Consider the following 14825-nt stretch of genomic DNA (forward strand, 5'->3'; position numbering starts at 1 on the left):
TGGATCACAATATCATTTCCTAATACAAAGCAGGATACATGGGAAGAAAATGTACAATTCTTCGATTAAAATTATTTCCCACTGACTTAAACTTGGAGTGTTTTGCGGAAAAATTAATAAACGTTCTACACCAAAAAAAAAAAAAAAAAAAAAAGAATCAAGGATACTGGATTGCAGTTCAACAGTTTCAGGTACTTCCTTCTAGCTATTCTAATACCCAAAAAACTAAAAGGGATAGCTATATAATGCATAAGAATAACCTCTAGAATGACCTCTCCACTCCAATTGAAATCTCTCATCCACTGAAATTTTATTTTGTTTCATTTCTCTTCCCCCTTTTGGTCCAGAACGCTTTCTCAATCCTACAATACTGGACCAGGCTCATCCCCAGGAGTCATGTCCCATGTTGCTAGGGAGATTTATACCCCTAGGAGTCATGTCCCATGTAGGGGGGAAGGCAACAAGTGGACATGTCGAGTTGGCTTAGAGAGAGGCCACATCTGAGAAACAAAAGAGGTTTTCTGGGGGTGACTCAGGCACAATTATAAGTAGACTAAGCATCTCCTTTGCAGTAACAAGCTTCATAATGGCAAGCCCCATGATCAAAGGCTTGGCCTATTAAACTGGTAGTCCCCAATTCTTGCAAGAATATCATGAATTCTCCAGGTGGGGAAACAGTATTACCATATTTTACCCCAGTCCCTCTAGGGGGCTTTGCAAATACTTTTTGTTCTCTGCCCAAATTACTCAGGGATGTATCAGGGTTTCACGCTAACCTGTACAAGCCAACAAGATCTGTTCAAGCTTCCATGTAATTATGGTGTTTAAATAAACTGACCATACAAGCTAAATTATATAGTGTGCTACAGAAAATGCAGATTTTGCACCAAATAAACATCTCTTCCTATGGTGACTCATAGAAATTGAAGTTTTAAAACACGGTCAATATCATACTTTCCCCTTTAGACTGATTTACCTTAGTTCTAACCAAGTCCATTTTGTTCATATCTCTAATTGAAGTCTGTTCTATTTTTCAGCTTCTTGTACAGTTGCCATATGGGGTAATGCTGATATTCACAGCTGCTGAACTCGGGCTCTGAGTCTCAGGTGTCACAGATACCTGAAGTTCCAGGGACTGACCAGGTTATATACAAAGAGCTCAGCATCTCAGAATTTAGAAATACCCGTTACAACTCATGAATAGACATGACTGCTATAAGAGCTTACAATCTAGGAACCTTTACAATCAGCCTTTCCCTGAAAACCTATGCTCTCAGATTCAATTTTCAGTGTGCACATCATAGTTAGTCCAAATTAGTGAGGTGTCATAACATTTGTCTTCTAGTTTCCGGCTTATTTCACTCAACAAACTGCCCTAAAGGTCCATTCACCTAGGGCATACCTCACAACTTCATTCCTTCTTGCTGCCACTCAGTATTCCATTGTATGTATACACCCCAGTTCACCCTTCCATTTATCAGTCGATGTACCCTTAGGCCACCTCCATCCATTGAAAATCATTAATACTGCCGCCATAAACACCAGTGTGCAAATGTCCATTCGTGTCCCTGCTCTCAGTTCTTCCAAGTACATACCAGATAACAGGGTTGCAGAACCATATGGCAACCCTATACTTAGCTTCCTGTGGAACCACCACACTGCCCTCTAGAAGGGCTGCACCATTCTACTTCCCCATCACATTTTCTCCAGCAGCTCTATCCCTCTGTTTATTTTTTAAACAGTTTTATTCATACAATCCTTCCAAAGTAAGCAATCAATGTTTCCTGGTGCAATCACAGTTATGCATTCACACCACAACCTATATGAAGACATTTACATTTCTTCCACAAAGAGGAAGAGGAGGGAAAATATGAAGAATAAAAAAATAAATGATAGAAGAAAAAATAAAAATAAAATAAAATGAAATGAAAAAGTCAGACAACCACCACCAAGAATGCCATACCACTCATTTGTATCCCCCTCTTTAGACAGTTAGCTTTAGTATATTGCCTTTGTTACAATTAATGGAAGCATATTACAATGTTACAGTTAACTACAGACTCTAGTTTGCATTGATTGTATTTTTTCCCAATACCATCCAATGTTCAACACCTTAAAATGTTGACATACATTTGTTCTCCTTCATGTAAAAACATTCTTGTATTAGTATATTTAACCTACTTCAGGTTTTGCTAAGTTATATCAGTCTTTATCTTCTATCTTTCCTTCTGGTGTCCTACATGCCCCCTAGCCTTCCTCTTTCAACCGTACTCACAGCCATCTTTGTTTAGTGTACTTACATTATTGTGCTGCCATCACCCAGTATTGTTCTCCAAATCACTCTCTCCTGTCTTTTCCTATCTGTCTGTAGGGCTCCTTTCAGTATTTCTTGTACAGCAGATATCTTGTCCACAAACTCTCTTAGAGTGTTTGTCTGAGAATATTTAAAACTCTTCCTATTTTTGAAGGACAGTTTTGCCAGATATAGAATCCTAGGATGGCAGTTCTTCTCTTTCAGTATCTTAAATATATCATACCACTGCCTTCTTGCCTCCATTGTTTCTCCTGAGAATCTGCACATAGTCTTACCAAGCTTCCCTTGTATGTGATGGATCGCTTTTCTCTTGCTGCTTTCAGGATTCTCTTTTTATCTTTGATGTTTGATAATATGATTATTAAATGTCTTGGAGTAGGTCTATTCAGATCTATCCTGTTTGGGGTATACTGCACTTCTTGAATCCGTAATTTTATGTCTTTCACAAGAGATGGGAAATTTTCATTGATTATTTCCTCTATTATTACTTCTGCCCCTTTTCCCATCTCTTCTCCTTCTGGGACACCCATGGCATGTACAATTCTGTATTCCATGTTGTCATTCAATTTCCTGAGACATTGCTCATATTTTTCCATTCTTTTCTCTATCTGTTCTTTTGTGTGTAGGCTTTCAGATGTCTTGTCCTCCAGTTCACGAATCTTTTCTTCTGCCTCTTCAAATCTGCTGTTGTATATCTCCATTGTGTTTTTCATCTCTTGTGTTGTGCCTTTCATTCCCATAAGTTCTGCCAATTGTTTTTTCAAACTTTCAAGTTCTTCCATATGTTCACCCAATGTCTTCTTTATATCCTTCATCTCTTTTGCCATATAGTCCCTCAACCCATTAATTTCATTTTTGAATTGATTTAGGAGATTTGTTTAATAATTAGTTGTTTCAATTCCTGTATACCAGTTGAAGTGTAAGTTTGTTCCCTTGACTGGGCCATATCTTCATTTTTCCTGATGTGATTTGTAATTTTTTGTTGTCTATGCAACTGATTTCCTTGATTACCCCAATCAGATTTTCCCAGACTAGACAGGCGCAGGTCTCAGGAGGAGGCTCTATTCAGTATCAGGTTTCCAGTTTTATGCTGCGATCTCAGCTGTTCCAACCTTTCCAAGCTGATGTATCATGTGTTTTCAGTCACGGATGTCCCCCAACAGTTGTTCCAGAATATTTACTACTTGTTCCTGACTATTTACTATTGGCTCTAGAGGACTAACTAAATTCCACACCTCTCTATGCCACCATTTTGCCCAGCCTCCCTCTCAGTTTTTATTTATTTTAGAAAGTCAACTTATCTTTTGTCTTTGAAAGATAGCCTTGTTGGATATAGGTTTCTTGCTTGAGAGTTTTTGATTTGAGCATTTTGAATATGTTATTCCACCTACTTCTGATCTCCACTGTTTCAGCTGAGAGGTCAGCTCTTAAGTTTATCTGGGTTGTATGTGATGGGTCATTTTTCTTTTGCAGCTTTCAAGATTTTCTCTTTGTCTTTGACTTTCAGCACGTTTACTATGATGTGTCTATTTGGGGATCTTTTTGCATATGTCATATTTGGAGTTTGTTGAGAATCCCAGATGTGTTGATAGCTTTTCAATAAATTGGGGGAATTTTCAACCATTATTCGAGCACTTTCTTTGCTCCTTTCTGTCAATATTCTCCTTCTGATATTCCCATTATGCACATATTGGTGCAGTTAATGGCATGCCACATTTCTCTGGGGCTCTTCATTTTTCTACATTCTTTTTTCTTTCTTTTTTAGTTTGTGTACTTTCTATTGATCTTCAAGTTCACTAATTCTTCTGCCAGTTCAAATATATTGAGCTCCTCTAGCAAAGGTTTAAATTTTTAGTTATTGTATTTTCAACTCCCAAACTTCTATTTACTCTTCACTTTATTTCTACAATTTATTGATATTCTCTATTTGATGCAGCATTGTCATCTTGCCTTCCTTCACTTCTTTAACCATGCTTTCCTTTAGTTCTTTGAACATATTTATAATGGCTACTTTGTAGGCATTTTCTCTTAAATTGGACATATGTTCACTCTCACAGATCATATCTGTTGCCTGATTTCTTTTCCTGTCTCTTTGTATGTATAGTACTTTTTGTTAGAAACCAGACATTTTAGATAATATATTGTAAGAACTCCAGGTACTGGCTTGCTCTCAGGCATGTTATTGATATTTGCTTATTACTTTTTGAGTGTGACTGTGGATTTTTTAAAATTCAGTTTTATTGAGATATATTCACATACCATACAACCATCCATGGTGTACAATCAACCTTTCACAGTACCATCATATAGTTGTGCATTTATCACCCCATTCTATTTTTGAACATTTTCCTTACACCAGAAAGAATAAAAATAAGAATAAAAAAATAAAAATAAAAAAGAACACTCAAATCACACACCCCCAACCCACTCTATTTTTCATTTAATTTTTGTCCCCATTTTTCTACTCACCCATCCATACACTGGATAAAGGGAGTGTGAGCCACAAGGTTTTCACAATCACACTGTCACCCCTTGTAAGCTACACTGTTGTATAATCATCTTCAAGAGTCAAGGCTACTGGGTTGGAATTTGATAGTTTCAGGTATTTATTTCTAGCTATTCCAATACACTAAAACCTAAAAAGGGCTATCTATTTAGTACATAAGAATGCCCACCAGAATGACCTCTTGACTCCATTTGAAATTTCTCAGCCACTGAAACTTTATTTTGTTTGGTCAAGAAGATGTTCTCAATCCCATGATGTCAGGTCCAGATTCATCCTCGGGAGTCATATCCTGTGTTGCCAGGGAGATTTACACCTCTGGGAGTCAGGTCTCACATAGGGGGGAGGGCAGTAATTTCATGTGCCTAGTTAGCTTAGCTAGAGAGAGAGGGCCACATCTGAGTAACAAAGAGGTACTCAGGGAGACTCTTAGGCATAGTTATGGATTATTTTTTAAAGCTATTCCTTTCCCTCTCTCATGCAGGGTGTAGTCCCTGCTCCTCAGGGAGATGCAGCCTTGAGAATGCTACAGTCACCGTGGGATGACAGTAGTTGTGTGAAGGTTCTGTGTTTCTTCCCCTGAGCACACCAGCTGTTAAGCTCCAGTAATTTCTGGGTGATTGCTCTATTGTTTTCAACAATGCTCAGGGGTACAAATTACATATTAATCCAATCAAATTTCAGCCTCCCTTGAAGGACTAGTTTTCTAGGTCAGCATTTGATATTTATTCTGACACTACCGCAAATTAGCCAGTCTACAGTTTAACCTGTCTCTTCACTGAATCTGTGAAGCTCCTCCCAACCGTCTCTCACCACAACCTCCATTATTTTCAAGAGTACCCTTCGGCTTGAACTTTTCCATCCTCCATTGCAAAAGAAGTCAGTTCTTTTGGAAAGAGAATCAGAGCTATCTGTTTTTATGGCCTTCTCTTCTGCCCCCACCCTCTTCCCCTATCCCCTTGAGGCAAAATCTCAAGCCAGGGCTCTGGAGCTGGGGGTGGACACAATGGCGTGCTTCTAAGTGACATCCCTGCTTTAGGAGCTGAGCACCAGATGGAGGGTGTACAGTAGCCTGAGGGCTTCAAGGCTTGCTTTTCTTGGCCTTAGGAGCTGGAGCAAGGGTGACTGGGGTCCCGGAATTCTCAGTAGCACCGCACCCAAAGTAAAGCCTCTGTTCTATAAGTACAGGGTGTGTGGAAGAAGAGCCTCCACCTTTTGATCTCACTTTCCCAGAACCCGGCCTCAGGAACAGGTATCTGGGAGCAGCATGAGAAAGGTAGCATGCTCCTCCTTCCAGGAAGAAAGCCCTTCAACCAAGACCTGGGGGGAGGGGGAGACCTCTGTTCTTGGCTGTGCCAGTCTGGAGTGGAGTTTCTATCTCACTGAGCTGAGAGTGGGGAGGGTGGGAACAGCCTTGGTTCAAATATTACAGACTCGCGCTTTTCTTACTGAACTTTCATAGATTCTCTTGAATAGATGCTTCTTCATTTGTTATATGCCCTTAAGACCATTTCCAGAGACTTTAAAAGTTGTGTTTCTTTTAAATAATTTTGACTGGTGAATGGGTCTTTGGAGATCCTCACACTCTTATGACAGAAGTTGATCTCCTAAACTTAACTTTTAGAACATACGGAATACAGTTATAATAACCATTTTAACATCTGTGTCACTTTTGGGTTGGTTTTGATTTGTTGGTTTTTTTCTTCATTATGGATTATATTTTCCTCCTTGCCATGCATGGTAATTTTTAATAATTCTAGGCATTGTCAAGATTGGGTGCTGGATATTTTGTATTTTAGTATTTAACTGTCATGCAGTTAAATTACTTGGGAACAGTTTGATCATTTTGGGACTTGCTCTTGAGATTTATAAGGTGAGACCAGAGTAGTGCTTAATCTTGGGCTAATAATTCCTACAATTGATGCAAGCCCCTGAACGGAAATGGCTGAGCCGTGGTGCCCTAGTGATCTTGCACATATCTGCACAGGCCATGCAAGCAAAGGCTTGAATAGCAGCTATTTTGAGACTTGGTCGAATGCCTTATAATCTTTCCGGAACACAAAATGGTTGGTAGGCCTGGAAGGAGTTCTCCGAGGCTATCCCTTACTCACTTCCTTATCTTCATTGGTAGGCTCTCATTGCCTCCCTGGTTCTGCTGGCTCTGAGGCTTTCTTCCCCACCCCCTTCATAAAAGAACTGCAGAACAGTAAACCACTTAGTTGCAATCTGGAATTGGCTCCTCAGCAATGGGGTGTCCCAAAACTCATACTGCAGTCATTGGTCCACTTTGTTTTTGGTGTGTTCAACAAGCATGATGGGGGAACTGTACTTTTTTCTAATCTTCCTTTCACTGCCTAGGTAAGTAATAAGCTATCTGAATCTAAAAATAGGTCATTGAATCTTTCCTGGATGAATCAGTCAGGCCTTAGTTTTGCCTTTTCTGTACATACTTAACAGACTGTTCTGAGACTCAACCCAACACCCATGGATTATGAGGTTTTCCAGTCTGACTGATGGGAATAGCTACTATTCCTGGCCATGTGTGAGCACTGGACACAATCTCTTCTAATATTCTCATCTGGTTGTTTCTCTGGCTCTGGGTAGTTCTTCATGTGCATGTGCCAACCAGTGCTCCGCTGAAGACTCAAGGGGAATCTTCTGCACGTCTCTGCATTTCTTTCTCTATGCAGCTTTCTCCTGCCTAGTTTGCTGTCCTGTAAACTCTACTCCCCTTGATCTCCTTGAACTCTTAGTTCCTTCCCATCAACACAGGGGCTCCATTAGGCTCCACCATCTGATTTTCTCCCGATTGTGCTGTGTCAAATAGGTAACCTGAGGCAATAATAGGCCCTACCACATTTGTTTTCTGTCTTTCAGGAATCATAGTCCTTCTTTGCTCGATGTTCGGGGTTTTTACAATCATTGTTTCATATGTTTTGTCTGATTTTTTTTTTTTTTGGTTGTTTTAAGCAGGTGAGTAAATCCAGTCCCTGTTACTCCTCCTTGACCAGAAGGTGATGTCTGAAATGCAAATACTAACTGGATATTTTACAGCATTAAGGTTTGTGGGAAAATATAAACAGGCCCTGAAAGCTTCAAGCTGTTAGATGGCAGCTAACTACTAATTTATAATGCTCCCTGATAAACAATTTTCAGAGAATATAAAGAGATAACCAGATAAGCTCCTTCCAGGAGTGTGACAAAACATGAAAAACTAAGGTAAGTCTATAATCATGTATGAATAGACAGAGTCAAGAATCCTAAGGAACAACAATTATAACCAAACATTCATATCTTTCAGCTAATCTTCTAGTGACCACTGCTTCTTATTTTAAATTCAATTTAATGTAAATTTTATCATGTTATAACTTACATATGATAACATGCACACCTTTTAGGCAAACAGTTCGATAAATTTTGACAAATTTATACACCTCTATGTCCACTATTCCAGTCAAGACACAGACCATTTCCATCACATCAGGAAGTTCCCATGTGCCCTGATCCTCTATTCCGGAAACCACAGGTCTGATTTCTAGCACTACAGATTAATTTAAATGTTTAAATATTTCATAAAATGGAATAATACAGTAGGTATGTACTGTTTTGCATCTGGCTTCTTTTGCTCAACATAATGTCTTTGAAATTAATCTTTCTTGTGTAGAGCAGAAATCCATTTCCTTTTATTGATGAATAGTATTCCATCATATGGGTATTCCACAATTTGTTCATCTACTCACCTGTTGATGGACATCTGGGTCATACCTAGTGTGGGGAAATTATAAACATTCATGTACAAGTCTTTGTGTGGTATTTCAATAAATACCAAATAATGGACCTGCTGAGTCATATAAAAGTTTTCATTTAACTATACAAGAAGATGCTGAACCATTTTTGAAATGTGTTTTTATAATTTATATTCCCTCCAGCAGTATAGGAGAACGCCATTCGCTCTGCAGCCTAATCAACACTTGGTATAGTTAGTCTTTTAAATTTTAGCCACTCAAGAAGATGGTTAGGGGAGAATTACTGTAGTTATTATTTGCATTCCCTGATGACCAATAATGTTGAACATATTTTCAAGTGCTTGTTGGGCATTTGCATGTCTTCTTTGGTGAAGTGATTGTTCAAGTCTTTTGTCCATTTTTAATGCGCTATCTTTGATTTATTGACTTCTAGGGGTACTCTACATATTCTGGAAGCCAGTTATCAGAAACACAAGTTACAAATATTTTTTCCAAGACCATAGCTTGCCTTTTCATTCTTATGACATATATGAAGAGCAGAAGTTTTTAAGTTTGATAAAGTTTAGTTATCAAATTTTCTTTTATGGATAGTACTTTTTGTGTCCTGTCTAAAAAGTCTTTTGCCTGCTCCAATGATACAAAGATTTTCACCTATGTTTTCTTCTATAAATTTTATAGCTTTTGCTTTTAGGTCCACGATCCTTTTTGAATTAATATTGTATGTATTGCAACATAGGGTAGAGGTTTATGTTTTTTCATATGGATACCCAGTTGTTCCTGTAACTTTTGTTAAAAAGGCTATTCTTTTTTCTGCTGAATGACTTTGGCTCCTTTGTTGAAAATCAATTCACCATTGATGTGGGTGTCTATTTCTGAACTTTCTTTTCTGACCCACCAAATATTCATTTATCTTTACGTCAGTAACACACTCTGTTGACCATTTTCTCTGTGCCTGGGGCCCCCAGACCACCCCTATGTTCTATTATTTGCTAGGAAGACTCATAGGCTTCAGCACATATTTGTAATTATGGCTATGATTTATTACAGCAGAAGGATACAATGCCACATCAGCAAAGGGAAAAGGGACGTGATGTATACTCCAGAGGAAACCAGACACAAACTTCCAAAAGTCTTCTCAAAGTGTCATCATCCAGGGTGCATTTAATTCCCCCAGCCACAAGCTCTGATGACACATAGGAAAAGCTGTCCCCCAGGAAGCTCATTAGAGACTCAGCATCCAGGAATTTTACTCTGGGCTAGTCACATAGGCAACTTCTGCCTAGCATGTACCAAAAGCAGGTGTTCAACATAACCACACTATTTGTCCAAACAGTTTAAGTACAGTGAGTCATTCTTCAGTGGTGCTTCTGAAATCGTATTTCCCCGATGTTAGCTAAGGGCAAATTTTACAGGCAGGCATTATATAGGCTGGCAATTAGGCCTGTTATGTTCACATTTTTCTGCCTGGTAACCTTATTGCAAGCCTGGATATAAGCTAGTGTAAGTTCTCCAATATTGTTTTTTCTCTAAATAGTTTTGGTTCTTTTAATGTCCAAAGTATTTCCAAACAAATTTTAAAATAATCTTGTCAATTTTTACAAGATATTCTGGTGGAATTTTGATGGGATTGCATTAAATTTATAAATTGTTTAGGGGAAATGAGCATCTCAATGATCTTGAGTTTCAGCCCATGTATGTGGTATATTTCTACATTAGACTTCTGTAGTTTTCTTGCACCATTTTGTTAAATTTATTGCTCAATGTTTTTATAGTTTAAGTTATTGTCATATATTTTTAATTTAATATTTTTACTGTTTCCTAGTACATAGAAATAAAATTTTAATTTTATACTGAACTTGCATTCTGAAACCTTACTGAATTCACTTATTAATTCTAGTTCTTTTCTGGTAGACTCCTTAGGAATTTTTCATAACTATTCACATTGTCTGTGAAAAGAGACTTATTTTTCTCTTTACAATTTTTTTCTTTGGTTGACAGAAGAATTTTATTGCATCTTTAAAATATCACAAATCAGTCTTAGAAAATCATCTGGCATCTTATTTCCATAGCTGAATGACTCTTAGATCGTATTCATCAGCCTATTAAACTGTTCCTTTCTCAGAGACATAAACACCATCCAAAATTTTTATGATATTCTTATTGAATCAAGGCAGCTGAATTTGATACAAGTTCAATGTCATTTTCTTCATGAATTAATTCATCTTCCTGGGCTTGAGATACCGAATAAGCAAGGCCTGGCCTCACTCAAACCCTGCAAATATATTTTTCATCCAAAAAACTTTGGATTTCAACAAGGGGACCACTTTCCTAAATAATGACATTATGGGGAAGTGAGCATACCTAGAACCTCATCTTGTAAGGGAAGCCCACTTTAAGACCCTTGATCGTGTTCTGTACATGATGACAAAGAGTGCAAACTGTGGCCAGTTCCCTTCTATTTTCCCACCATTTGTCAACCCAAACCTCTTCTTCTTTCCAAGGAGACTGAGTTCTACATTGATGTGACCAAAGTCCCTCTCTCTGAAGGAACTACAACTCAACAACAGAAAACAAACAACCCTATTTTTAAAATGGGCAAAAGACTTGAAAAGATATTTCTCCAAAGAAGATCTATTAATGGTCAAACAGCAAATAAAAAGATGCTTAACATCATTAGCCACTAGGGAAATGCAAATCAAAACTACAAGATACCATTTCACACCCACTAGAACAGCTAACTTAAAAAAATGAAAAATAACAAATGTTGGAGAGGATGTGAAGAAACGGGAACACCAGTTCCTTGTTGGTGGGAACTTAGGCTTGTTCTTATCCAGGGAAGAACCGTCCAGTCACTCACATGAAGTATGATGACACCTGTGGGAGGTTTGTAGATGCCCTTTATTAGGTTGAGAAAGTTCTCTTCTATTCATACCTCACTGAGAGTTTTTAATCATGAATGAGTCTTGAATTTATTCAAAATTTTCTGCATCCTTTGAGAAAAATCATACATACTTTCTTATTCTGTTAATTTCGTGATTTATACTGGATGACTTTGAATATTGGGCCAAATTGTGTGGCTGAAATAAACCTTTGTCATGATATTATCATCTTTGATTTAGTAATATGTTAATGAAGGTTTTTTTACCTCTAGGTTTTTGAGGGATATCAGTTTGTAATTTTCTTTCATTATGCTGAGATTCTTAGGTTTTAGGTTCAGGATTACAGTTGCCTCATAAAGTGAATTGAAAAGCATTCTCTCCTCCTTGTTTTTATGATAAGTCTGGGTAATATGCACTATTTATTTTTTAAAAGTTTTTTAAAATTCACCAGTGAAACCATCTGGGCCTGGAATATTGTTTGTGGCATTTTATTTTGAATTAAATGTCTTTAATACATAATTAGTATTATTCTAATTTTTTATTTCTTCTTGAGTCCTTTTTGGTAAATTGTTGTTATCAAGACATCTGTCCTTTTCTTCCAGTTTATTGAATTTATTGGCATAAAATTGTTGAGTTTCTTATTATTATCCTGTAATTTCTGCCAATCTGTAGTGATAGTTTCACTTTTATTCCCAATGTTGTAGTTTGTGTATTCTCATTTTTCTTGTTGTAATTTATTAATTTTATCATTCTTTCCAGAGAAATGACTTTTGTCTTTGTAGGTTTCCTCTTGTCCTTGTCTGTGTTCTATTATGTTGATTCCGCTTCTTATCATTATCATTTCTTTCCTTTTACTTACTTATGTGAAGCCCTTTTTGTAATTCTGTCATTTCCAATTCCCTTCCTGGCAGATTTCAGCCACTTTAGTTTCCCCAAACCGGATCTCTACCTCTTCAAGCAGAACCACTAGGCTCTACATTTACTCCAGCCCAAAGCACTGCAATTGGAAAACTGTCTGTTCCTGTTTGCTAATGCTGCTCTTTTGCAAAACACCAGGAATGGACTCGCTTTTATAAAGGGGGTTTATTTGGTTACAAAATTACAGTCTTAAGGCCATAAAGTGTCCAAGGTAAGGGGGTACCTTCACTGAAGGATGGCCATTGGTGTCCAGAAAACCTCCATTAGCTTGGAAGGCTTGCAGCTGGCATCCACTTGCTCCCAGGTTATGTTTCAAAATGGCGAGCTCCAAAATGTTGTTTTAGGGGCGTTTTGTCCTCTCTTAGCTGCAGCTGCTCTTCAAAATGTCACACAGTTGCTCTGAGGTTCCTCTGTCTGTGAATTCCTTTATACAACTCCAGTGATCCAATTAACACTCACCCTGAATTGGTGGGGTAACACCTCCATGGAAATTATCCAATCAAATGTTTCACTCACAGTTGATCGAGTACATCTACATGGAAACACTCAATCAAAGAATTCCAATCTAATCAACACAAATACATCTGCCCCCACAAGACTGCATCAAAGAACAAGGCATTTTGGGGGACATTATACATCCAAACTGGCACACTGTCCATAGTAAGAGAGCTGAGGCAACTGTGGAGCTTGCCTTGTGAGTTTCTCTGCTCCCAGGAGTCTTGGGTTTATACTACCTATTGTCTGAAACAGTTGCCTTATGTTTTGTTCAATTTTACTGTTCTTTATGATAGAAGGTTTGGTCTGGTACCATTTGGTACCAATTACTGTGCCATGGCTGCAAGTGGAAATTCAACTTCTGCTTCTTTACCAATCAGAACTCTAGCTTTGTTTCACTTCCCCCACTTCTTTGGTAAAAATCAAAATACTAATCAACATGTTTCCCATTTCTTGACAGCAGGCAATCCAGAAGAGACCACCACCTCCCTCGAATTCTACAAAAATCACCTAACACAGCCCAAACCTTGTAATAAGCCCCCACCAACTTCCTCTGACCAGGATGCCTCATGGATTCTCTCCCATTGTTAGAGCAAGCTCATAAACCAAACCTCAGAATACACGAATTTAACAACAAAAAGACAAAACCCTATTTAAAAATGGGGAAAGGACTTGAATAGACATTTCTCCAAAGAAGAACCAACAAAGACATGAAAAGGTGCTCAATATCATTAGTCATTAGGGAAATACAAATCAAAACCACAATGAGATACCATCTCACACCCAATAAGTTGGCTATTATTTAATAAAGGAAAATAACAGGTATTGGTGAGGATGTGGAGAAACTGGAACCCTTCTGCATTACTGGTGGGAACATATATGGCACAGTTACTGTGGAAAACAGCCTGGCGGTTACCCCCAAACACAGAATTACCATATGACCTAGCAATTCCACTCCTAGGTATATATCCAAAGAAATTGAAAACAAGGATTCAAACAAACGCCTGTATGCTGACGTTCACAGCAGCATTATTCACAATAGCCAAAAGAGGGAAACAAAATAAGGGTCTATCAACAGATGAATGGGTAAACTGTGGTATATACATCCAATGGATTATTATACAGTCATGAAAAGGAATGAAGTTCTGACACATGGTACAACATAGATGACCCTGAAAACATTATGCTAAGTGAAATAAGCCATCTTACCTTGGACGCTTAATGGTCTTAAGACCGTAACTTTGTAACCAAATAAACCCCCTTTTATAAAAGCCAATCCATTTCTGGTGTTTTGCAAAACAGTAGCATTAGCAAACTGGAACAGTGGGCTGGCTTTATGCCATACAAGTATAACAAATCTCTGGAAGGATACACAAGAAACTGATGTCATTGGTTGCCTCTAGAAAGGGAACCTGGATGGATGAGGGTCAGCAGTAGAGGGAGATGTTGACTACATAACTTCTGTACCTTAGGAAATGAATTATTAAAGAAGAATATTTTTTAAAGTACATCTGGAAAAATAAATATCTAAAACAGAAAGATACAAAACATAGGAATAATAAGGAAGCACTTGCCTTCCTACCTATTAAAAACCTACTACAATGATGCCATAATCAAAACAGTATGGATGGATGGTGGAGGTGGTGGCATATTTGAATGTGGTTAAAAGGGAAAATTTTAGGTTGTATATATGTTGCTAGAATGAAAATTTAAAACAACTTAGGACTGTCAACACAAACAGTGAACACTATTGTAAACAATGGACGACAGTTAATAGTACATGTATCAAAATGTGCTTTCAACAGTTGTAACTAATAAACCGCACTAATGCAAAATGTCAATAGTAGGGTGGTATATGGGAACCCTGTATTTTATGCATGCTTTTTCTGTAAACCTACAACTTCTTTAATTAAAAAAAAATATATGGCTAAATCAGTAGAGAAAAGAATCAAGAATATGTAAGTAGATCT

General features: G+C 37.8%; 1 protein-coding gene across 5 annotated transcripts in view; it reads right to left on the bottom strand.

Moving 5' to 3' along the window:
• The window catches only part of DNAH6 (dynein axonemal heavy chain 6), a 342016-nt gene that overhangs the window by 304469 nt on the left and 22722 nt on the right, over positions 1 to 14825 (bottom strand). The gene's annotated exons all lie outside the window — the stretch shown is intronic.

This window comes from Choloepus didactylus, chromosome 17 (assembly GCF_015220235.1).
Source record: "Choloepus didactylus isolate mChoDid1 chromosome 17, mChoDid1.pri, whole genome shotgun sequence".
Classification (NCBI taxonomy): domain Eukaryota; kingdom Metazoa; phylum Chordata; class Mammalia; order Pilosa; family Megalonychidae; genus Choloepus; species Choloepus didactylus.